We start from the raw sequence: 27,561 nt of genomic DNA, 5'->3' as shown, positions 1-27,561 counted from the left end.
CCAAGCTTTGCCTCCTACTGTCTAAGCTGATTTTTTTTCATGTTTCTTTGTTCAGTCCCTTTAGATGGACCTGACACTTGGATAGCTGACCAGGCTTTTGATTTGGCATATTTCTTCTCAGTTTATCATTCTAGCACCACAGTGCTTGCTGTGGATGACTGTTACACAGCCCTCTGCATCGGACCAGGCATCCCAGATTCTACCCAGGCACCAGGTCTGGAAGCCTCATTTTTCTCCTTGGGATGATTACACAGCCCCATTCTAGAGTTCTTTCTCTCCAATCACTGCCTACAGGATCTACGACTCTCTGGCTGGCTTATTCCCCACATTCACTTTTCCTCCATGATTTCAACATTCATAGATAGGTTAATGGAAGTAGTGATTTAAGGTTGATTGAGTGCTACCATATACCAAGCACTGTTTTGAGATAAATAGTAGTATTTTCCTCATTTTGCAAATGGGGAAACTGAGGCCCAGAAGTGGTGGGTAACATAACCAAGTCACACAACAAAGGAAAGACTGACAGTCCCAGTCCCTATATTGGGTGTATACTGAGTACGAATTTTAGAAGCAGAGTCACTGTCTGGGTGGGAATCCTGCTTGGTTTGGGATCTGCGTGACCTAAGGCAAACTATTTAAGAGGTCTGCGACTTGGTTTCTAGTTTTATAAAGTGGGCACAATTATGCATATCTCCAAAAGTTTGTTTATGTGAGTATTAAGGGTACTAGCACGTGTTGAGCAATTAGGACCTGGCACTTACAAAGTACTTTAATGGTTAGTTATATTATTATTATTTTGTTTTATTTTGTTTTGTTTTTTGAGACACGATCTCCCTCTGTCATTTAGGCCGGAATGCAATGGTGTGATCTGAGCTCACTGCAGCCTTAACCACGCAGGCTGAAGCGATCCTTCCACCTCAGCCTCCCAAGTAGCTGAGGCCACAGGCAGGTGCCACCATGCCCAGCTAATTTTTTTTATTTTTTTGTAGAGACAGGGGTTTCGCATGTAGCCCAGGCTGGCCTCGAATTCCTGAGATCAGGCAATCCACCCACCTTGGCCTCTCAAAGTGCTGGGATTACAGATGTGAGCCACCACGTCCAGCCTAGTTATTATTACTACTATTATTACTGTGTACTGCCTCTCCTCATGTCCAGATCACTATCTTTGTTCCAAATTTGTCAAGCTGCAGACCTATTTATCCAACTCTACCAGACACCTGCATATTTCATAAATGTCTCAACTCAGTGTTATCTCCCTAACTTATTATTCTAATAAGACTTACCTTGACGAATATCACCATCATCACACCAAGCACAGAAGTCACTCAAGGCTCCTCCTTTTTAATTAATTAACCTCAAAATTTGATTTTTCCCATATTTTCCCAGTCTTGTATCTTATCCATTTTCCCTCCGCTCACCCTTACCTGAAGCACACTCATTTCCAGTAATTTTGAAATACTTGATGTTAATTCATTTCATTAAAAAGAAAAAGAAAAAAGGAACCCTAAGGGAATCTTACTGTATGCTAGACAAGACACTGATGATGCAAAGATGAACAGGACCTAATCTCTGCCTTCAAGAATTTCACACTCGAATTAGAAAGGCAAACACATTAACAAAGAGCTGAACACAATGTGGTGAGGGCTTACAAGACATAGGTCAGGGTATTAAAAGAAGGTAGAAGAGATTATGAATGGCCTGGTGAAGAAGGCGCTAGCAGAGCTCAGTCTAATTTGACAAACAACATGGCACCAGGCTTTGTGCTAGGGGTTGGGGTATTGTTTATGAGTTGGAGAATCTATGGAAAGGAAAGCATCAAAATCTATTTTAATATAAAGTAGTGAATGCTAAGATAGAGAGAGGCACAGTGTGTTCTCAAAATGCAATCAAGGTATTTGTAGTTTAAGAATAAGAAATTTAGAGAATAGGTCGGGAAGTTTAGTGATAGTTCATACAAATTCCTCTGCTTGATCTGACTTCTCTCATTTTCTTTTCCTGGAAAAACCCATGTTTAAGACTCCAGTTGCTACCTTTAGTTTGAAGCTGATCCCAAGTGCATTTGATCCTCAGTGTCTCAGTGTCCTGTCCACCCCACCCCACCCTTAACATTTTGCCTCTTTTTGACCACTGATCTATGAAGGTGAATGTGACTTATTTTTTCAGTTTTATTATTTACACAGTCATCTTCCTCTCAATCTATTATCAAGTATGTTGTGAAGAGCTTGCCTTAAAAAGCTCAAATTTCTTAGAGTAATCCAATGAATTATCACATTATTGTTAAATCACTTGTTATGCATATTTTCTTCATTGAATATAGGAGCATTTCCCTAGTGTTTCTTATATGCTGAACACTGAACAATCAAACCTACCAGGGCTGGTGAGCTCTGATTCATGTGGCATCTTTGTACACTCTGGAAAGGAGTTGTATTTGTCAGCTCAGGACAAAACATCATAGACTAGGTAGCTTAAACAACAGAAATGTGTTTTCTCACAGTTTTGGAGGCTAGAAGTTTGAGATCAGGGTGCCAGCTTGATTGGGTTCTGGTGAGCCCTCTTCCTGGCGTGCAGAGGCTGCCTTTTTTGCTGTGTTTCCACATCACACACACACATATTTATAAGGGCACTAATCCTTAGGGCCTCACTCTTGTGATCTCATCTAAACCTAACTTTCTTACAAAGGCTCCATCTCCAAATACCTTAACATTGGCGGTAAGGGCTTCAACACAGAATCTGAGCACTGGGTGGAAGCACAGTTCAGTCTGGCACATTCCACCCAAGCCATTACTCACATGGATTTGCAGGATAACCCCACCCTTTCCATCCTGTGGGGTTGCCAGCCCCATTCCCCAGCCCCACAGCTCTGACTGGCTTGAGTCCTCTGAGTGGTTCTGCCTCCAAAGATCTGAGCAGAGACTGTCCAGCCTGTTGAAACTGAGCCTGTGGCTCTATCTCTGAATTGCCTTTGTGGCCATTTTTTCCTCTCCTTGAAAAATAGTACAGATTCTCAGCCAAATAAGCCAACCAGACGATCATGTCAAACCCAGGGTGTCTTGAAGCCTTCATTCCTTTTGTCCCATCTTCATCTCCTTCAGTTCAAACTGGCAAAATTTCCACTCACATAATCTCATAAACTCTTATCAAACGGTTGTCCAGTCAAACTCTTAGTGTTCTTTTCAGAACAAGTTCTTTTCATCTTTGTATAATATAGATAAGCTGAGAATTTCCCACATCTTCAAGTTCTGGCTCCTTTTTGCTGAACAATTTCTTCTTCAACTTATCCTTTTCTTTTTGCATTCATCAAAAATGGCCAGGAGGAAACCAGATGCTCCTTTATCACATTGCTTAGAAATCTCAAATATTTAATTTCATCACTCACAAGTTCTACCCTCCCCAAAACACTAGAATATCAGTCAACTAAGTTCTTTGCCACTTTTTAACAAGTATCGCCTTTCTTCCAGTTTCCAATAACATACTATTCAATTCTATCTGAGCCCTCCCCAGAATCACCTTTACTGTCCGTATTTTTAGGATGCACCTGAAAATTCTTCCAGCCTCTACTCACTACCCATTTCCAAAGCTGTTTCCCCATGTTTAGGTATTAGTCAACAGTAGCACCCCCATTTCCTGGTACCAAAAATTGTCTTAGTTCAGGTTGCTATAACAAAATACCATAGACTGGGTGGCTTCAATAAGATAAATTTATTATCTCACAGATCTAGAGGATAATGCCCAAGATTACAGTACCAGCAAAGTAGATTTCATTCTGAAGCCTTCTCTTTTCTCATAGGTGGTTGTTATCTCACTGTGTACTCATATGCCCTCTTTGTGTGCCTGTGGGGTAAGAGAGAAAGAGGGCAAGCTCTCTGGTGTTTTCTCTTTTCAGGGTACTAATCGTGAAGGCCCCACACTCATGACCTCATCTAAACCTACTTGTCTCCCCAAGGCCCCATCTCCAAATACTATCACATTGGAGATTAGGCTTCAACATATGATTTTTGGGGACACAATTCAGTCCCAAGCAGGTGCCCTTCCTCAAGACACTTTATGTCCATCTGTAGGCAATTTGTCATAATAAACTAATTTTATTAGAAAAAGGTGTCCCATTGCCATCTGCCAGAAAACTGTTGTAATAAATACTTAAATCTGCAAAGTCTACCATGTGAATGCTCCTCCGGAGTTACAAAGTAAACAACCTGCACAATTATTCATCACAGTCCAGGTTAATCCATTTTTGTCCTCAACTGACAGTTTTTATGTATGATAAGGAAAATCAATGCTTCAAAAATCCATTAAATCAGAAATCAGAGGTTTAGATAAGTAAACTATTTACTCCAAAATTATTACAAAGAAACATCATCTTAATAAGTAAAGAGTGTAGTATATAATTTCAATTTGACAAGACACAATGCTGTGTGACTAAAAAATTGCGCTATGAAAAGTGATAGCTTTTTGTTGAGTTTGAGTACAATAATTACCAAGAAAATCCGTTATTTAATAAAAGCAGCTGAGAACCTGTCAGATTCAAAATCACAATGTTGAAGTTGACCTAAATAGGTCCATATGTTCGTAATCCTGTTTCCAGAAGGGACCATCCTTAAATCACCCAAAGTAAATGAATACCTTGTTAAGTAGAGATTAACAATTCATACTATAAAAAATCTTTCCTATGTTTAATTTAAATCCATGGTACTTAAAATTTAACCTCTTTTCTCTTGTTCTGTCAATGTCAGAATAGATGTTGCAGCAAATATAAAGTGCCTAGAATGTGACAGGAACTCTGTAGATGGTAAAAAAAAAAAAAAAATTAATTCATGTAGAACCTTCTTATTCATGTATTTAGAACACTTTTCAGGCTTCCTTCTTTCCTGGCAAGTTACACTATTAATGTTGTACAAGCAAATATTAATAAATCAACTAGTTCATTATACAGTCTGAAATTTTCTTTTTAAAATATGCGTATAGCAGACCATGATCTTAGGTTTCTATTAGAACACATACTGCAGACATGCAAGATTTAACAAGAAGGGAGTAACACTGTAAACAGCATTGCTTTCAGATCTACAGAAAGTGGCTTTCTAAGATTTGTGCCAATCATTCATTTTTAAAAATTGGGAATGCCTAGATTTAATAACTTGAGATAATTTTTTAAAAAGAAAATGAGCAGTGTCTTTTCATCACCATGGGCTCCTTTTACCTATTCTCCTTTTCGTAATTATTTTATATTTTCTAATCTTTTCTCAATATTTCATGATAATTCTTTTTCCATTGAGCTTCTTATCTCCACATAAAACTATAACATGTTAGAATTTCTCACAATCATCTTTTCTTTCTTTCCTTCAGATTATTTCCTTTGTCATAGATTATTTTAGATATATTAAGAGTACTTAATGTGCTTGGATTACCACAATAATAATTGGACATAGGCCCAATTCTGTATTGACAAATTTTCTTCACTTTATGTAGTCCTATTAAAAGCAGATTTTTTTGTGTCTTCGTTTTTAACGTTCCATGTGCGGAATATTTGTGCTATTTCATGGTAGTTTTGCTTTTAATTATATTGGCACATTTAGTGTATTTCCAGTTTTTTTAATTGCATAGAAAAAAGGATCCTCAACCACTGCAGTGTGAGGGTAGGAGCGGTGCTCCTGTTTTCCTGGTTCTTCGTCATAGCCTGCCTTCAGGAATGGAAATAATCGTGGCATAACTGGAGAGCAGCTTATCAGGCCCATAAGCTTAGGGAATCTAAAGGGAGAATGCACTGGTTAATTGTGGGTAAGCAAAGAAAGAACAAGATCATGTCCTTTACAGGGACATGGATGAAGCTGGAGGCCATTATCCTTAGCAAACAAACTCAGGAACAGAAAACCAAAAACCGCGTGTTCTCTCTTATAAGTGGGAGCTAAATGCTGAGAACACATGGACACATGGAGAGGAACACACACTGGGGCTAAGGAGGGTGAAGGTTGGGAGGAGGGAGAGGATGTGGAAAAATAACTGATGAGTACTAGACATAATACTTGGGTGATGAAAAAATCTGTACAACAAACTCCCATGACACAAGTTAACCTATCCGACAAACCTGCATTTGTACCCCTGAACTTAATACAACAGTTAAAAAAAGAAATAATGGGATCATTTCCTTAATTGCAAGGAAATGTAGTAAGAAAAAAATACCTTCTTTAAAAAAAAGACTAAAATTTATATTTCTTTAGCAATTACGTTTTTTAACCATTCAGCAGTTGATTTACACACATTCTCAAAAGATTCAAAAAGCATTATCCACACTAAAATGATTTGATTGATTTTTTTTTTTTTTTTTTTAGTGAATCAAACAACTTTTTTTTTTCCTGATTGCATGAACTAACCAGGTGTTTGATCACTTTGATCTTATTTCCCCAGAAGAGGTTTACCAATTTCCCCTAAAAGGATGTTTTATATTGTTTTAAGCAGCAGTCAATTTTGTTGTCAGGTTTGAGCTTGTCAAACTTGTCAAACATGTAATTGTTAATGAAGGCCCCATCTTAAAAACTTACTTATCAGAGACATCCTAAGCTTGTGTGCCTGGTTTTTCAAGTTATAGAGATTAGCAGGTATTATAATCGTATTAACAAAGAGAAGAGGCTATAGGTGGCAGAAAAGGAGCAACTTGTTTATTATGTAATTTGGTAGATTTCCTGTGGAGGGAAAATAAATGAATTTATATTATGTATTTAGTGTTAATTCAAGTGCCTCTTGATATCTCCCCAAATTAGTTTGTTAAAAATAAAATAGCCTGTTGACAATCTATTTTTATAAATATCTTGTCAAGAAAGATTTATGTTATCTGTAATTCAATTGTAGTTTTTCCTTAAGCTATAACAAATAGTGTTTGTGGTACAAATGTCATTGATATCCAAAACTTACTTAGATTTCAAAATATTTTTCACAAATTTATTTGCACGTTGTTTCATCCTGAATTATATTCCTTCTTGCTGGATTTATTTATTTCTTAATGAAATATGTCCTTTAGCATATTTTTCAAGTAAAGATAGGTTATTCTGTGTCATTGTGCACCTTTAAACTTCTTTATTCCATCCTCTCTCTTAAATGTTTAACTCTACATTGAGATTTATCTTGTCAGCACTCCTTCATTCTGTTTTGGTCTTTCCTAATGCCAGTCAGGTCTGTTATCAGCCTGCTTGTTCCTCTGTAAATTAGCTTTTATCTCTATTTGATTTCAAAAGTCTCTCTTTGCCCTTGATGTTCTGCAATTCCACTACAAAGTGACGAACTAGTTATAATTCGGGTTTGTTTTTTTTGTTTTTTTGTCAATGTAGATTTTCAATATAAGTACTCACTGCTTTCTTCAGTTTTCAAGAAATGTTTCAGTCATTTCAAAGATTTCCTCTTCCCTATCAATACTATTATTTGTTACTAGAATTCTCATTAGACATACGCCAGGGCTTCTTGTTATTTTTTTAATGCCTTTAAATTTCTTTTAATATTTTTCTTTTTTCTCTTTCTCTGTCTCTTTTGCATTTTGTATGCTTCGGTCTTCCTATTCACTTATTTTTCTCTTCATCTACATTTAGTCTACATACTCTGTATTATTGTTTTATTTCAATTGTTCATTATTTTATTTGATTGAAATCTCCTTTTGGCTTAAACTAGTGGGGGCAGGGAACACAGGATTCTATTGTGTTCTGAAGAGATAATGTGATAAGTGATTCCAAAGAGCAAATGCCTCTGATAAGACTGTAAGATAGATATACAAAAGAAAGGAAGTTTCATTATCTAGGTAGCCCTACTACCTAGTAAACAGTCTGGCTAATAGTATGTTCTCAATAAATGTTTTCAGTAATGGAGTAAATATAAACCAAGTAAGCATTAAACTTCACAACAATATACCTTAATATTACTATGTTGCCTCTACTAATTGTCAGTACTTCAAGTACAGTAATTCTCAAACCAGAGATATTAAAAATCACCTGTAGATCCACAGGTCCTACTATAGAGTTTCTGATTTAATAGGTCTGAGGAAAGATCTAAGCATCTGTATTTTCATAACATGTGAAGTCACATAAACTATAATTTTGATTCTGAGAGCCAAAGAAGTATCTTGAGAGAAATACTGTTTGAGTGCAATCAGATTTAGAAACGGCAACGATAGATGCGTTCCTCTTCATGACTTAGTCAGCAGATGGGACAGGAAGAGACTGACAAAAAGGAAAAGATTTGGAATGAGGGAGCAAAGTTAAACAGGAGAAAAGTTTGAGAATTTCTGATCCTGTCTTGGAATCCTCCTGTTCTAAAACAAGGGTACCTTGTTTTAAAAATGCACAAATAATAAATATTTAGTCATTTGCTCTAGTAAATTATATGCATTTTGCAGCACATAATTTTTTTACCTTCTTCACATGGGTTCTTTTTTAATTAAAGCTAATTAGGAATAGGTAGAAAAGGTTAATATTGGGTCTGTTTCCTTGTGGATCTATTTTTTAAGATTTGCATTTAATGCTGTGGGATGATAGAATGATAATGTAATGTAATTTAGCTTAATATCTATTTTGTGTTAGATGACAGTTTTATTAAGCAGAACCAATAATCATCATTATTCAGAGTCATAATGGCCCATTATAAATGGTCTCATTTTCTCTAATTTTAATTTTACCTCTTAGAGTATGCCTTTCTAGAATTGTTAAAATGGTTATGCTTGGCTTCTTTCATAAATATCATTTTAACAATCAGTATGGAAGCATAAGTCATCTAGTACTTAAGTCCCACTATTCTACATTTTTGATACAAAACTATTTTAGTGTCTTGGTTTCTCTTAATTAAACTTTCAGACTAACAAATTTCAGGAAATTAAATTACCATCCTTTATGTAGCAGAGACTTAACACTGAGATGTATAGACTTTTGTTTCTGGGATGCCACCTTTCTGACTCTTGTGTTTCTTAGGGTAGAGATGAACAGATTAGACAAAAGAAAGACTTCTCTCCAACAGACTGCAGAATAATTAGATTCACAGTTCTCTCTTTAAAAATATTAACAGACTAAGGTGGTTTTATGTTTATCCGGCATTTTATTTTTCTTTCTTTTTTTTTCTGAGATGGATTTCTCTGTCACCTGGGCTGGAACGCAGTACGTAGTGTAATCTTGTCCTATTGCAACCTCTGCCTCCCAGACTCAAGCGATCGTCCCACTTCAGCATCCCAAGTAGCTGGGACTACAGGCATGCACCACCACACCCAGCTAATTTTTGTATTTTCTGGAGAGACGGGGTTTCACCACTTTATGCAGGCTGGACTCAAACTCCTGAGCTCAGGCCACCCGCCCACTTCTGCCAGGATTACAGGCGTGAGCCACTGCGCTTGAACTTATCAGGCATTTTTTCTTAGGATGAGTAAATTTAGTCAACAATTGGAATATTTTCTGTCCCAACAATTGCAACAAGAGATGGGAGTTGAGAGAAGGGAGAAAACAGAGTTATTTGGGTCATAAATACTTCAGGGCAGAGAGGGCCTTAGAAGTTCCCTCATTTTAAGGTTCTTTTGAGTAACATCAAATATCTGTTTAAGGTAGTACAGTTTATTGAGCATTTTCACTTGTATCCTTTCATATAGGCCTACACCATTCCTTTCAGAGGAAGATCACTATTATTCTAAACTTACACCGAGAGGACTAAGTGTAGAGAAATTAACTCACATCCAAGCCAGTTACCTAGTTTGAGTGGAGGCAAAGCATAAGCTTTTTTCACAACATCAGAGTTTTTACAGTCAGAACACATCCCAGAGGCTTTGGATGCCTGGGAACAGAGGCAAAAGGTCAAACAAGTTCAAAAAATGAAGGTGGAAGGTCATCTCAAATACAAACTTTACCAGTTTTATATTATTGTCCGGGGACCAGCATGCAACAATTGCTTAGAATTCAAGGTAAGTCAACTCCTTTCAGCTTCTGTCATGGGCACTATAGGTGGCTCCTGTTGCTTTTGAGTAATAATTCTATTTCATCTATACATGATTAAATAGAACTCTCTTCTATAAAATTTGTGCCTGGATGAACCAAAGATGTATTTTCAAGCATTCAAGACTATGCAGGGAAAAATCAGATCCACTCATGGATACAAACGTGGATTATAACCTATGATGCTATTATGTAGTTTGATATTTTACTTTACACAATTCATTTATTTATTCAATAAATAATCAGTGAGTGCCAGAACTGGGTTACGCACTGATGTCACTGAGAAAGAAATATAGTCTCTGCCCATATAAAGCTCATACTCTGCTGGGGCAGGAAGCATTGATAATACAACATGGTAAATAAAATAGAATTTTTAGTAGGGGAAATGTGGAAGAAGAGACTTCAAGGCAAGCTTTCAGTTATCTTTTGAGATGATTATTTCACTGTGCTTCATTTACTTATATGCATATCAATGATTGAAAGTATGTATATATATATGTAGCTGTACTCTTTCTTGGTTGCCACTCACTTTTAAAAATAACGTTCCCAATTTGTCCAAAGAGAGAATCCCCATAAAGAAGGTAGGTTAGAAGTGCTTTGATTGGTCTAGGAGCATATAGTTTAACCTAATAGATATTGGACTATCTTTAATATGGGGATAATGATAAGCCATGCTGAAAATTGCATTTAAAAAGTCTTAGGTACATTAATGAAAGAAATACTTTTATTTTTAACCCAACAGATGTTTACTTACTGGGTTATAACTATCTCTTAAAACATTAGCATGATTGGAAAGCTGTAACTAGCCATGAATTCTGACAGTTTAGTAAAGTCTTTAAGATAAAGCCAAAATAACTGAGAAAATAGAGTATTTCTGACAATATGTTTTGAATGTATAAAGCTCATGGTCAAAAATCATGGTCACATAAAAATCCATGTTCTGCCCCTTGAGTTTTTAGGTCAAGTATCTATACCCATTGATTATAAATAATACAAATTATATAAATTCTAGCCAAGTTGTTTGGTTATATTTTTGTTATCTTCATTTTAAATAAAAAAGATCATGGACTTCGGAGTAAGTTTTTGTAACCAAATTCTATCCTTGCTATCTTTGACCCCTGGACAAATTTTACTCCAAAATTTAATTTGTTATCTAGAAAAGAAAGATAATACAATCATGTAGTTCTACTGTTAGGATTGAGTCCAACATGAGGAGCTGGTATAGTACCTGACACAGCAAAACTCCCACATCAATGATAGTTCCTTGTCATGTTTGGCTGCAAACCCTACACTAGATCATGTTTTTATTCTTTAAAAGCATTAAACATTACAAATATCTTGTCACGACATTCCACCAGAGGCATTGAGTCAAAAGTCATTAATGATGCCTATTCAATTTATTTTGTGGGGACATCAAACTCACCTGCCAGTCATTGGGCTGGCACATGTGAACAGACCACTCAAAATATTACATGAATTGTGTTTCTCCATGAATAAAAGTTGAGACTTACCATGCATTTTTATATATTTTCTCATAGTTATAGTGTTGACTGATGTCTCACACTCTGTTTGTAACACACATGCTGAAGTCAGTACAGTAAGCAGGAATTAGGGACATTTTCTCAAATTCACTAAAATATAAAAGCATCTTATTTTAAAAACTGGATTAAATATAGATTCATTGTTTGAAATCACATGTATAGCTTAGTTTAGTTGGTCAGAGATTGGTATTAATATATCAGGTCTGAAATTCAGTCTCCCCCATTCACCAATTACAATCTAATTGATTTTTCACTCACTGAGTTTTTTGTTTTGTTTTGTTTTAGGCTCACTGACTGACTGCAGCTGTAACTTCAACTTGCCAATGTACACCATTGCTCACAAGAGGACCAGCTGAAAGTATGAATGAATTTATTGCCAGCCCTTTCCTACTCCTAAAACAAAGCAATTCTGTAGATTTGTTACTGATGAGTCATAGCACCGTCTTCATATACAAATAACAATATTTCAGTGTAAATGATAACAGAGATCATGAGGAGACAGTACAATTTATCTCAGGCCATTGTCTTATTTATAGATTAAAGTACAATTATGTTTTTTACTGATTTATCTTCTGACATCTTAGTTAATTAAGTTACTTGTTTCTTTTATGTTCATTCTCCCCTAAGATCTGGCATGACTATTCTTTTCTTTAATATTCTTTTCTTTGTTAAATTGTTAATTTTTTTCTGAGAGGCAGAATACATTTTTATCATTATTTTGAGAATGCTAAGTATTTACCTAATTATCCTTCAGAGAACATCGGAAGACAATACAGTTGAACAAATGGATAAATACTAGAAAAAGGTTACTGGATAATTCTATCATTTCTGGAACCCTCAGTGATTGAATTTTTCTCTTTTTATCTTCACGTATTTTTCCTCTAGGTTACTCTTTTTTTTTTTCTGACAGGTTTTCAAGCTTATATTTGGCCATTTTCTCTGTTTAAAAAAATATTCTGGGAGTGTGCAAGTGCTCCAAAAATATCTATTAGCAAACTCATTAATTTAAGAACCTATTAATAAATTTGCTCATTTATTTAGAATGAAAAATATCTAATACAGTATTTATTTTTACATCGATGGCTTTTAGTTAACATGTAACTTCAAATCAGAATTTCAAATCAAATCCTATGCCAGTCCAAAAATTGAATAACTTATATAAACAAAAGAGTATAGGCCCCATATAAAATAGTAAGACAGAGATAATTTGTTAATTCATTTAGGCAGTTGATCAGTCATCTATCATACAATTATTGAAAGCCTACTTTGTGCCAGGAATTTCTTTAGACCCAAAGGTGAATAAGTCATAGTACATTCCCTCCAAACACCTATTCTAACAAGAAAGGTGCTATGTAGATATGGAAAAGAATAACAGCAATACAATTTGGTCAGATCTATTATAGAGGTATGCAGAGCCACTGAGAGACCATCTAGCCCAATGGATAATACAATCTGGCAGACAATATAGATTATTTCTGTTTCTATTTGGAATGCATTCTGATTGTTGCCAAGGAATTTTGTTTTATTGAGTTTTGTGTTAAATTGGCTAATCTTCAAATTACTTTAATTCCTTATATACATACAATTAAGAAGTAGAATGAATGATACACTTTGATGAATGAAAGGATCACATAGGATTAACATTTGTAAAAAATTAATTTGAAAAATAGAGTTCAGTTCTAAAATGGAAAAGTGACTACAAAATTAGAAACATGTTCCTGGAAACTTAGTAGCATTAGCCTGGCATTGACAATCTGATTCATGGTTCTCTTACTATCTACTCACTTTATTTCTTTAGGGGAAATTTGACAACGATGTCTGAAAAATGTGTTGCCACTTTCAAAAAGATTCTTGCTAGTGTTTTAGCAAAGTGGAAAGCAGTTCTGGCATTTTGAATAAATGTTCCCCCAATCTTCCCTGCCAGACATCTCATTAAGTAGGAAGCCTCACTAGGGTAATATGGAAAAGCAATTTAAATAGAAGTTTGATTCACAACATGATGATTTTGTAAATAATATTCTGGGAGGTCTTCTGTGCTTTTTATGGATTTGATTTTAATTTTACTGTTGAAGTTGCATGCCTTGCCCTGTCTTTTGTGACCAATATTATCTCCCTGCCACCCGTAACTTCTTTTCAAAGAGAAGAAACTATATACCGGCCGGGCGCAGTGGCTCAAGCCTGTAATCCCAGCACTTTGGGAGGCCGAGGCGGGTGGATCACGAGGTTGAGAGATCGAGACCATCCTGGTCGACATGGTGAAATCCCGTCTCTACTAAAAATACAAAAAAGTAGCTGGGCATGGTGGCTCGTGCCTGTAATCCCAGCTACTCAGGAGGCTGAGGCAGGAGAATTGCCTGAACCCAGGAGGCGGAGGTTGCGGTGAGCCGAGATCGCGCCATTGCACTCCAGGCTGGGTAACAGGAGCGAAACTCCATCTCAAAAAAAAAAAAAAAAAAGAAACTATAAATAAGTATATGAAAACATTCCATAAATTACATGAGACTTCAAGAAATTACTGTTATTTCTAAAAGGATTATTTATTCATTATGTTCCCACATAAATATTCTCTAAAACATTAAGTGCACCCCTTCTCTAATTTGATGGTGCATTTTAATGGGAATGTTATAGCCGTTCTTTTAAATACTATATTATTATAATTGTCCTTGTGTAATTATAAATCTCTTGCTAAAAGTGGACTTCTAAAAGCAGGATTTGTGTCTTATTCATTGTGTGCACCTTTGTATCTCTAACTCAGCACCAAACAAATACATGTGCTCGATTAGTATTTTTGAAGGGGTGAATAGGATGACTGACCAATGTTTGATACTTGCTGCCATCTACTTAGATTTTTTTAGTAAATATGTCTTTCAATCTGATTGTCTTAGTTTAATATCCTCATTTGTTGAAACTGGATGAAAACGATCTTGAGCATTTCTTCTATCTCACTTGCCTTTGTCCTGGTGCATGTTTTCATTCTTTCTTGGTTGGATAACAGAAATAGTCTTCTTCCTAGCTACTTGACATAAGTCAAGTGTCACCTCTTCATACCTGACATCACTCCCAGAGTGATCTTTCCACACTCAAATCTGCTTATGTCACACTCATGCTCAGAATTCTTCCATGCCTGCCCTGCATTCCACCATGAATCTACATTGCAATATTATTTTGCATAGACATAGTACCATATGTGTGACAGGTCTCATCTTTTCATTTCTGTCCCCCAAGTATCTTGTATCGTGTTCATTAAATAAGTTGAATAAATGCTGTTTGATTGAATGAAGGAAGATGGCTGTAGTAGCCCACCTGTACCAAAGTATGTGCAGGAGAATTAGTTCATACAAATTTCTATTGGAGCTATCTGAAAATGGAGATGGGTATTGTAGAAAAGCATTTCTTATAGATGCCTGTGCCTAAAAATTACCTGAGGTGTGTATTTAAAATAAAAGATTTTGGGAGTCAGAATCTGCAAAGGAAGACTTGAGAATCTTTTTATTCTAAAGTAATTGCTATAATTGCCTCAGAGAGGTTTGGGAAAGAGCTCTTAGAGTAGTAGTTAATATTTGGAGGCTACTCAATGTGGGAGGCCGGACTATGTGATCCTAAATTTCCTTCTATGAAGTTTTGGGTGCTATGATTCTAGTAGAGGTCATAGTTTATAAATGTGTAGAAGCAGATGAGTGATTTCAGATTTAGCTAATTGCAGATAGGAGGGATTTGGAGTAAATGACTGAATCCAAGTGTCATCAGATCTAGAGAGTTAGGACCAATTTTCAAGGATTCTAATGAAAATCTCTCTAATTCCCAAGTTTATTTATTCATTTATCAACTGTTTATTGAACATCTGTTATATGTCAGGTACAGTTCTAGGTGGTGGGGATATAGCAATGGCAAAACACACATAATCTCTGCTTTTGTTCAATTGGTTTGTCTGGGGTCATCATACTTGTCTCTAGAACTCTCCTATGGTTAAGAGTGATTTTCATAGCCCCTTGATTCTTTTGCAAACTGAAAATGGTCATCCTCAAAGACCTATCACTATCCTTGTTAAAAAATAAGCGTCGGCCTGGGCAACATAGCAAGACCTCATCTCTATGAAAAATAAAAACATAGCTGAATACGTGCTGGCATGTGCCTGTAGTCCCAGCCACTCAGGAGGCTGAGGCAGGAGTTGAGCCCAGGAGTTCAAGGTTTCAGTGAGCTATGATTCTACCACCGCACTTCAGTCTGGGAAACAGAGCAAGACCCTGTCTCAAAAGAAAGAAAAATGTATCTGAGTTTTTCAGTCTGACTGGAAACTCCAGAAGTATCCTATGTCCTCTGAAGGTGTAACAGGTAGGTTCAGATAATCAGACACTACTTTCTCACCTTGTGAAATCCATGTATGTCCTTTTTCAAGGTTCTTTGTAGATCTAGCCTTGAGTTTCTGACCTAAATGCCCCTATAATTTTAAATACAATTTCATTTTATTTCTTATTTTTATCTTTTGAACTGGGCATTTTATACTGATTTTGAGAAACCCATATATATTTCAAACTCTGGAGGCAAGATGGTCAAGTGGGAATAATTGTGGGCTTTAGAAATCAGACAAGCTAAATTTTAGCTCCACTTACTCTTGAACTGTGAACAAATTACATAACCTACCTGAGACTCAATTTTATCAGCTGTAAAATTGGGATAATAGACCCTACCTCACAAAGTGAAATTAAATGAGATATAAGACAGTGTTATATATTATAGTGCCTGGGATTTAATCCTTACACATTAAAATTACTGTGTAATTTATCTGCATCATATAGCACACTAAGAGAGTTCTGCGATAACTAAGATAATTTATAAATGTGCACTTAGGGTAATAGAAAAGTTTTTTAAAACTTTGTCAACTTTTCAGTACACCTAATATTTCTACGAAATATGGTAAGTGAAAATGATGACCCTGAGAAAGGAAATATTTTCTGCTACTACTTTTTTAAAAAAAAAATCCTTCATTATAGTCAAGAATTAGATTTCTTGATATTGCATTTCTATATAAAACTTCCCATTTTAAGGAACAGATTATGTACATACATACAATAAAATTGCTATTTTTTATAAGAAAATTCATTCAAAGTCTACTAAATTAAATTAAAGGACAGTACAAGACCATATTGAAATAAGTTACATTTAAAAATAGAAATTTGCACATGCAAAAACTGAAAAAAAAATAAGCATGTGTGTTAGGGTTTTTTTGTTTTTTGTTTTTACTTTTCAGCAAAAAGGTTTTATAAGTGTGCAATCCAAGAATGTCATGGTAATTTCTGTGAGCTTATTTCAAAGTACTACAAGAAGTGACATGGGTCACTAAATATGAATTAGGAAACATGAACTCTTGCATACACAATAGCCCCAAAGAAAAGCAGCAGAAAAAAACTATCTTTCTTAATTTGGGGTCCAAAATTTCACCCATACCTGCAGTTGCAAAATAAAACAGAGAAAAATGGTCTTTATTAGCACTGGTATAAGTGTCCGCGGGGTGGTGCAGCTGACTTTACAAATAGAAAGCTGGGCTATCAAAATAAATATCCTTTTTATCTATCAGAGTGAGGAATATTTTCACTAATCACCATGCTATAAATTTAAGAAACTTGGAGCATTTAACAATTTCTTTTATTGGTCACATTTACCTGGGATCTTTGGAAGATGACTTCATCAAACACAAACATATTTTTTAAACTGGTAGATTAAAAAGAGAAAAAAGAGAAGTTATCTCTTTTGCTTCCAGGGGTTTTATGAGCCCCACATTTACGTATTTATCACTGTAATTCCCAGCACTACCATCACCACTGCCATCCACTATGTATATTGTACAGTTGGATTTCTTAAATATTTCCATTTTATGGCGTTCATTGAAAACAGTATTTATGTACAAATTGGGGTACAAACAAAGGCTTTGTTCAGCAGACATTAGAGGCAAAAGGCCAGGCCCCATGCCTAAGCTCTGAGGGCTGCAGGAATCACTACTGTTGGCAAACCTGCAGCCTGTTTGGAAAAATTGGGATATATTAGCATATCCATTGGAAAGCTCTGTGTTTGATTTCAAAGAATGCATATTAGTAATAAAGAGATAATAATACCCTTCTTCCCATCCCCAAAAGAAGGCTAAAAATAGCAAGTGTTAGAGACAAGGTGGATAAATCATTCTACTACACATTGTTGGTGATAGTGTAAATTGACACAATCATTTTCAAAAATAATTTAGCATTTATCTTGTAAAGCTGAATTTTCACACATTCTACGATCCAGAAATTCCTCCTCAAAATATGTGCATATATGTGTGTATGTGCATGCATGTATATTATAAGAAGACATGCACCAGGAGACATGTACAATAATATTATTAGCAGTACTATTTGTAATAGCAAAGTAATGCCAACTCCAATTCTCATTGACAGGAAAATTCACAAATAAATTGTGACAGATTTGCACACATATGCACACACAATGCAATACGTTCTTTTTATTTTTTAAGTTTCCTTGAGCCTAAAGTTTAGCAGAAAGCATTTCCGTATTTTGTATCTTAGCTTTCTACTGAAATAGATTGTTTTCAATGTCTGTGTTGATGTCAGACAAGTATTTGAGCTTTAAGTTTCAAGTAAAGGCAATTAGCAAATGTGAACCTGTTTATACTGAATTGGGTTTTTCCTTTTACCTGAAATTGTTGATGAAAAATTTCGGGTTTCAAATAAAAAATTAAATTCCTGCAATTTTACCTATGTAAGGTAATTATTCATGGTTTGAGGGAAAGGAATAAGATTGTATACCTATGTAACTGACATATTTTGTCTTAAATATGTTTTCTTTTAGAGTTTAAAATATAATGTTTAATGTTTCTCCTCTAATTTGGGCATGATAATGATAATCAGTAAAACAGAATGCAGCATGTCAAGCAATTTAACTGTAAAGGAATGTCTTTAAAGGAATTAGAAGGGCAAGAAGGAGAGAAAGAGATTGATTTATTAGCCTCCCTTAGTGTGTTCAAAATTTAGCAATTCTTCCTGTCTAGAAATTGTTATATGTAGCTTTAATCTCTTCTACTACAATGTAGCTTCATTTTCTCTTTTTATGTCTTGGAGGGCAGAGGGCCCCAAGAGTGTAAGAGAAGTTAAAGAATAACCAGCTCTGCAACCACGATTAGGTAGTGTTGACTCGACTATAAAATAAAAGCTATTCCACTTGTTCTATCGCCCTTAAACTTTGGAAATAGTGTCCAATAGTGGAAAATTAAAAACAAACAAACAAAAAAAGGCTGCCTTGTTTTCCAGAGGAAAAAGATCATGAGTCTGTCTCTCCATGATAGATTAGATCAAATGTATTTCTTTCAAAATCTTTTAAAAACAAAAGTGAAGTCTAAAAGTTTTATGTCATCACTGTGATGTCAGTAACCTGTGACACTTAAGCAGTTGATTACTGTGTTCATTTTGCTTTATTAATAATCCTTAGTATATTATCTGACACATTATCCTGTTCATACTTTCATAATCACTTCAATTTTGAAGATAGTCTCATCGCAACATGGACTCATGAGGGCCAGCCTCATCTGTTGGAGATGGAGATCATGTATCAGGAATACTCTTTGAGTTTTTGTGACCTTAAAAGCAGTGTGAAATTGAATCACAATTACAGAAAAATACCCAGTCTGTAACTATTTGTCTCAGCCTTCTTAATGGTAGCTCTTGTACTTGAAATGAGTTAGAGAAGACTATTCAACATCAAATCTTTTCTGAGAAACTTACTGAAGTGCATTTGAAGTTTATCAATCTCTTAAAAGTTCTAGGAAGTTTTAGAAAAACTTTTGGCTCCAATTATGTACTGTCATTCACATGACATTTCTAATGATCCTCCATAATTGTACAGAGAACATTTTAAATATATCAGTATATTCACTATTTATGAGATTTTTATTGCAAACATTGATTTAAACATAGTAAAAATGTCTAGAAATTATTAAACACATAAGAAATATATATTATTATTCCATGTTTTTGGGGAAAATAAATAAGGCACATTGGTGCTATCTCACTTATTAACTGGAAATTATATTTCTTCTTAGATTTTTTTTTTCTTTCTGTTGTTGTTGTTTAATTTTAGAGACAAGGTCTGGCTCTGCCACATAGGCTGGAGTGCAAAGGTATGATCATTGCTGCAGCCTTGAACTCCTGGCCTCGAGCAATCCCCCAACCTCAGCTTCCCAGAGAGCTGGGATTACAGGCATAAGCAACAGGCCCCACATATTTTTTCAAATTAATCATTAAATAAATCCTGAGCAGTAGAAGATTTAGAAGAAAAGCCTTTCTGTTTATTTATGACCCCCGCAAGTCTGTCTAGAGAATAAATCCAGATGCCACACATGCACAGAAACTTTTTACCTATGAATAAATTTATAAAATAGTTGTTTTCAGAACATCTGCAAATGTTTATTACCAATTCATTTTATAATTTCGAGTTAAAACAAATTACATTGTTTGTGATTTATGATTTTTTTGCAAGACTTTTACCAAGTACTAATTACATACGTTTTCTGATTGTCAGTCTAAATTTTTTTCAATTAGACCTTGCTAATTTTTTCTAGATTCTTGATTTCAAATATCAGCTAATTACAATACTACATTTCCCATGAACTTTGAAGGTCCAAGGTTTTCTCTATAACTTGATAACCAATTTGAATTAATTTATTTTGGAATCGTATGGAATTAGTGTAAATGATCTTTCATTAAGGTGATATCAGTTTAAATCATAAAATTTCAGGAATGTAGCTCCATTTATCTATTTAATTCACTTATGCTAACATCTCAACATATGGAATAAGAAGCAAACTGTTGTTCATTAAAAAGTAGAAAGTGAAAATAATTTTCTGATCTAACAGTAATATTGTTATAAGCTTTTACTAGTTTCTACACAGAAAGTGACATAAAGCAAAGTCATATCAAGTTAAGGCTTTTTCTTTTATACTGTTGCCTGAAATTTCTTCCAAATATTTCAGCAGTTGCTCAGACAACTACTAGTTTGATTGAATGTCATCTTGCGAAGATAATATCACTATTACATCTAAAAATTATTTCTACAGTATGAATAGATTACTTTATGTCTCTAGTTGTCTACCACGGAATATTCATCTATAAATTTATGTGTATATTTTAATATAAAGTCTATATTTTAAGGGCATGGACAGAAAGGAATTCCGTACTGGCCTATGTACGTTGGAAGGTATTTTTTCTATCCCAACTGTGTTCATGTGATTTAGAGATCAAGTCCAAAGATTGTGCTCTGTAAAATCCCCAGAGTTGCCTGGCCCTGAGCTCCCTCTGGAAGTTTACTTATACATTTATTAGTGAGAAATTATAGCTAGGTCAGGTCGCCCGCAAGACCCCACCATCTGCTGTGAGTCCCTATCTTTAATGCAGCTCTAATTTCCTCCTTAGTTGATGGGTGTTACACATTTAAACAACAAGTGATGCCATTTCCCAGGTATAAATTTAGCAATATTTTACCAAAATTGGAATATACGATTGATGTAAATACAATGAATTCAACACTTTAAAATATGGAGAATGGCAATTAATTGATAAACTCACTAAAAATCATCTTGGCAAGATGCACTGAAAAGCTTAAACTGTTTGTATCATCTGAGACAATGCATTTTATTTCTGGGAATATGTCATAAGGAAAAACTTGGATACTGACTAAATGTATACTGAAAGATGTTTACGACAGTGACATTTGCAATATTAAAACATGGGAATAACTTAAATATTCAACAAAATGGAACAGAGTAAATAAATTGTAATATACCTACATCACAAAAAGATATTACAAATAATCAAAATTTATAAGATTGTTCATCACATGGATAATGCTTTTAAATAAATGAAAACTGACCATTGAAAAATAATCTTTAAAAAAGAATCACATAAATTTATGAAGAATTGTATCTCTGTATATGTGCTTAGCTGTATTTGTAGCTATTTCTACTTCTCTATCTAACTATATTCAAAACCTATAACAGCTTTTGAGGAGAGACTATGGCCAATCTGTTCTTATAAATTTCTTTACACCTTGAAAATTTTTCAAAATTGCATAAAATTAGGTTACATTGTATTTATAATTACAGTAATCTTATTAAAAAATAGACCCAGCCCTTGGTAGTGGAAAAAGTAGTATCTTTCATTAATAAATATATTGCTGTCTGAAATGCACAAAAAACACTATCACACTGTCTCCATATACTAGAACATTCCATCTCTTACTCCTCAGTGACAAATTTTGATGCATTTGATAACTTGATTCATATAAGTATTATCAATAATTGAGGCACTTAGATTAATGTATAATATAATTTCCAAAACTTTATTTTTGTCAAATATAAGATGATATGGGTAAGTTGAGTTTTAAAAAAATCTCAAAGAAGTTATCAAAATTGTAATTAAGACATAATTATAAAATCATGAAGAATTAGACCTTATAATTCATCAAATATAGTATAAACAATTTTTTTCTGTGAATTTTTTTTCAATATACATTTTACATGCCTTCTTACAAACAATATTGACTTTGGAGGACTTGAATCTATAATGTTTGGAAACTAAATAGGAGTTATTAGTTTCACTTAGAGTCTTTCAAGCAAAGTCTTGGAGCTGTTAAAGGATCTTTGCTTTTATCTTAGCAGATAAAATGTGTTGTTATATTCCCACCAAGCTGCTAATTACAAAAATGGAAGAATAGTCTTAGGATAAGCGTAACTTGGAAGCAGGTCTAACTGCTCAATTTCATCCAAATAACTAAGGTTCATGGAAGATAAATGCTTCTATGAGGTGATTTTGCCCATGGTAAACACCACATCTAAGATCTTTATTTCTGTGCTTTTTACTTGACTAAATATAAGCGTGTAAAATGTTTATGAATTAATTGTATTGACTTAATATGTATGAAGTTTGCTCAACACCAGACACATGATACTACAGTGTTCTGCACATAATAGGAACAAGTTGAAAAGAATGTTAAATGAATGAGTGAATGAAAGGCATTTAATGAACTCCAGTTTTCTTTCCTTTCATCTCTGTTTATTCTTTAATTGATAGCTAAGTCTAATATTCAAATCTGCAGTGTGACCTGGAAGATTTAATGTTTAAAATAATACAAAGTAGACCAAAAAAATATTTATTTTGTTTAGCATAATTTGAAAACTTCCAGAGTTAAACAAATTCAGTTAGTAGGCAAAATGCTATGGGGTTTGTTAAATTCAAGTTTCAGGGGAAGTGGAAATTCTTATATGTGCCTAAATAATAATCCTATAATATATATTTTTATGATCATAATAAAATTACTTACAGGCCCCTACAGTTACAATACTGAAAGCTGCAATCACAATAAATTTGCACAAAGAATGCAAGTTTCATTTTTGCCAGAATGACATGACTTACATCACACGTGGCTGTTATAGTTTTAATAGATGCTTAGCAACTGAATCTATAGCCTTTGTTTGGTAATGTCTATCTTAGGAAAAGAAGCATATTCAACTGGAGCTAGGAAAAAAACTTGTTTTTATATTAATTGATACACATTAATTGTTTACGAAGCTAAAGATTCCCCAAGACCATCTTTTGAATAAACCATTTACTAAGTCATAGAGATGTAAAGAGTAATTGAAGGGACTGACATTTAACAAATGCTTATAATTTGAGTTTTATGTGTATTATAGATATATGATTTTATGGGTAACAGAAGCTGAATAATATATTTATCTTGGGGTAGAACGGTCATCAGTAAGCTAAGAAACTAGAAATTGATATCTCTGCTTGGGCTAATTTGAAGATGATGTTTTGTTTCAAAATAATTTTTAAAGTAATGAACTACCCACTAATACTACATATAGGATTTATTGAAAACTAAAAATGCAAAACAATTGAGATACTGATAATTTTCTTGAAAAGAGGAGGGAAATGAGAAATGGTTTTACTTTTCAGTCAGTATGCTATTGCCGATTAAAGAAAAATGTGATTTCATTGTATGCTACAAAGGAGGATGACATCAAAGTGTCCTCTTGGTAGCTAGCTAGCTATATAAACCACAAAAAGAGAGCTGCATTAAAAATACAATACATTGAAACAGTAATTTTTCAATGCTATGTAAATACTGTGGACATTTTAAATTCAAAGATAAGCAGAATCAGCAGATAGTGATAGTTTTAAATTTGCTAAAAATCAATAGAAGAGCAGTAAAATGCAATTTTCCTAAACCAGGCTGTAACTTCAAGTGAGCTGAACCATTCTTGATGCAACTGATTTTTTTAAAAATAGGACTTAAGAAAATGGATTTAACATTGTTTCATTTTTTTAGCGGCTGAGCAATATAAACATAAAATGCTTTGAAGTAATCTGCATTATATTTTTATTAGCTTCAGAGCTTCTATATACATATTTTATGTTCTTTACAGAAGCTTAAATAGTATTACATTCTAATTATTATTTGCAGATGGTATTTGTTTTTCTTATAATGACCAGTCAGAAATCAGATGTCTGAATTGCATGACAAAGAATCATTTCCTGTTGAGTAGCAGTTACTCAGTATGCATTCTAACTCTTGCTGTCTCAGAGGGAAAGATTTAAATAATGTATGGTGGGTTCCTTTGTAATGAGGTGCTCTTTTCTTATGTTTTGTTGTGATTTTGTCACGTTAGAGTAAATGTCATTAGTTAAAGGGACACAAATCATATCAAGGATTTTATCAATGCCATATAATTGACCTATATATCTTTTAATGGGTGGGTGAATGTCATTCAAGGCTCTTGGGCATTTAATTCAAATACCAAATTTAAGAACCATAAGCATATTAATGAGTTAGGAAAAGATGTAGAATTGTTTGCATAAAACAAGACCTGGGTGAACATCTTTTTTTCTTTCTCATCAAAGATTGATCTAAATATTTTTTTTGAGGTAGACTTATTTGATAGCCATAGTCACTTTTTGGTTCCCAGAGCGGTAATAAAGAAATCACTCAATAAAACACAATTTCCCTTTTCTCTGCCAAGTATTCTTTTTCTCTTCATATGCAGCTGTTTTCTTAAAGCTTTTTTCAAATATGAAGACCATGAGAAGAGAGAGAGAGGAAAAAAAAAAAAAAAACCAATTGCTGAAAAGCCGGGTAGCTTTTTAAGCCTTGAACTGAAGTCTTGCTTTTAAGCATTATTTCTAAAATAGGCAATCCTGCAATAACAAAAATAAAAATAAAAAGTCTAAGCAAAATTTAACAAAAATAGGCTCCCTAAAGGTATCCTTCATTATCTGTCATGTCTTTTCTTAAATGTTTCCTAAGTGTGAAATCTCTTGTATCCTCTAGCATACTTGATGTCTTCAGTTATCAATATTTATTTTGTGCATTTCTTTTTATTGCCTACACATTTTGCTATTATGCCATGTCAGGTACTTTGTTAATTGACAGTATTTGTAGCCCTATATTTGGATACATGTCTAGGAGGCATAATAAGTAGTAGCGATCCACAGAACACAAATCAGAACCTCCTCTGCCAGAGAAAAATGATTTCTTTTACCAAAGTTGTATGATATTCTCTTTAACTTAAAACATTAGCATGTTAATTTTACCTGTTTTCCGAAGAGCATGCCATTATTATTGACATGCTACTGGTTTTATGGTCCTAGGATGCATGAATTATTAGTGCTGCCTGACATTTTTAAAGTCCTAACGCTATAGCCGATACTAGTACTTCCTGATAGCTATTATGGTCTTTAAGAGCGCATGCTAGATGTTGATCAATGATTGCTCAGTAATTCAGAGGCGTCAAATTCTCTCGTGGGTTAAAAAAAAAATGTTGGTTCTTTCTGGATTTTATAAGACAATATCTAAATAAAATTTTAATGCATTGAATCTGATATCTAGAAGACAACCATCTTGAATTTTGAAAAAAGACTACACTTACTTTGCTACCATTATTTTTTTAAGAAATAAAACTATACTATTTTTTAAGAAATAAAACTATTAGTTATTGGATTTTAGTGCCTTTTTCTCAAAACATTACAGTGAAATATTATAACAGCACTATACCACACAAAATTGAATTTATCTGAATTTTTTAATCCAAAAAGTCCACCTAACTAGAAAAAACAATAAGAATATTTAATTTACAGAAAGGTAGAGTATATTTGACTTTTTAATTTTCCAAGAATAATATGCTGATTTTTATTAGGCTGAGTTTTTAAATGGCTATTTGCTTGTCATTGAAAAATACAAGCATTTGAAGCAATGAAATATTAAAATAGAAATATCAAAGGCATCTGCTTTTATCTGAAATAATTATTATCTTTTATTAACATTTTCAGTGTGAGAAGATGTTAACTGAAAATTTTGAAATCTTTAAGCAAAGCAAAGAATTCTCAAATACATCTGTGTTTGGAATTTTTAATTGGTAAAGAATCACAGTGGAAATATCTTTCATTTTTTTCCATATATATTAAGCCTGCCCTATCAGCAGGAAGCACTTTCAATTAGGAAACCTGTAATGAAACTCAGCACAATTAATTGCCTGTTAATCTCTCATGCTAGAATTATACGTCCAGTTACACTGCTAAGTTTTGGGTTTGGTCATTTGCTTTATAGAGACTGACTCCCAGCTCATCAAAGGAAGTATTACAAAATTCAAGTGATTAGCTCCAGTGATTAGTTGAGAATCACATTTTCCAACACTCTCCTATCGTGAAACCCAATGACTGATTTTAAGCTCTCGTCCCAACTTATATCTCTGAAGCATTTCAGGCTTTAGGACCATTTTCTACATCTTGAAACACTCATCTTCTCCTTTGGCTTCCATCCTTCTTGTTCTCATCTCATCCCATCTGTTAAACAATCCTTTTGAACTTCCTTTCTTGGCCCCTTCCTATTTCCCATTTCTTAGGTGCTATTTTTGGTACTCTTCTCATTTATTCTTCCATAGAACATTTATGAAGTATTTACTAAATAGAAAATTGCCTGGGCATGGTGGCTCATACCTGTAATCCCAGCACTTTGGGAGGCCAAGGAGGGCAGATCACAAGGGCAGGAGTTCGAGACCAGCCTGACCAACACGGTGAAACCCCATCTTTACTAAAAAATACACAAATTTGCTGGGTGTGATGGGGTGTGCCTGTAATCCCAGCTACTCAGGAGGCTGAAGCAGGAGAATCGCTTAAATCTGGGAGGCAGAGGTTGCAGTGAGCCCAGATCATGCCATTGCACTCCAACTCAAAAAACTAAAGAAAGAAAATTGTGTAAAAAAAAAATCTGAGAAATTCAAAAGTGTATACAACAAGGATAATGTCCTGAGGACTTTGACATATAATGTGTAAATAGATCATTCCAATTGGATAATATGAACGCTTGTCCTCTCTCTACTTCTATTCTGCCTGGTTAATATCACTTTCCTCAAGACTTTAACCATGTGATGTATTGACCGTCCCTAACATTTCTATCTAGAGCTGTGCTTCCAGCTCCTAACTGGACCTCTCTGCCTGCTTGTCTTCTAAGCACTTAAAACTCATTGTGTTACACATTAAAATTTAAAATCCCTCTACCAATGCTCATTCACATCCCCAAAAATCGTGGTTCATCTACTGAATTCTCAGTCTTCAACACTGCCACTTATAACACTTTCCCAACCTCATACCCTCTAATTTATCCTTGATTAGTGCCTTCTATTTCCTCTTTTACACTCCCAGTTTGCTGATCTTCCTCAAAAATGGTTTCTGAATATCAATCCTCATTACAACCTTTTTTAAATCTTGGTCCTATAACACCTCTTGTCTGTATAAATGGCAAAAGTTTCATACTCTCTTTTCCTACCACGTTTAGTAGTGTAAGTATAAGGAGCTTTGGAATCTTTCAAAAATGATTAAATGTACATGACTTGGCTATGTGATTTCGGATGGCTGATCGGTCTAAGCTTCAGTTTTCTCAACTATTAAATGAAGTAATAATCTGTGCATTTCAAATTCATTGAGAAAATTAGGTAGTAACTTGCTAGAAGGTGATTAGCACAATTTCTGGCACTTATTAAA

At 34.2% G+C, this 27,561-nt stretch overlaps 1 long non-coding RNA gene across 4 annotated transcripts in view; it reads left to right on the top strand.

Annotated features, from left to right (window-relative positions):
• The window catches only part of LOC141580338 (uncharacterized), a 304,648-nt gene that overhangs the window by 63,408 nt on the left and 213,679 nt on the right, over window positions 1-27,561 (top strand). For all 4 annotated transcript variants that reach the window (XR_012512572.1, XR_012512570.1, XR_012512573.1 and 1 more), the window contains exon 2: window positions 11,771-11,843. This is a non-coding gene — a long non-coding RNA (uncharacterized LOC141580338). The remainder of the gene's footprint in view (window positions 1-11,770; window positions 11,844-27,561) is intronic.

The sequence above is a fragment of the Saimiri boliviensis genome, chromosome 11, assembly GCF_048565385.1.
Source record: "Saimiri boliviensis isolate mSaiBol1 chromosome 11, mSaiBol1.pri, whole genome shotgun sequence".
In the NCBI taxonomy this organism is placed as follows: Eukaryota; Metazoa; Chordata; class Mammalia; order Primates; family Cebidae; genus Saimiri; species Saimiri boliviensis.
Note: the sequence above shows the minus strand (reverse complement) of the source record. Positions and strands in the feature narration are given on the sequence as shown.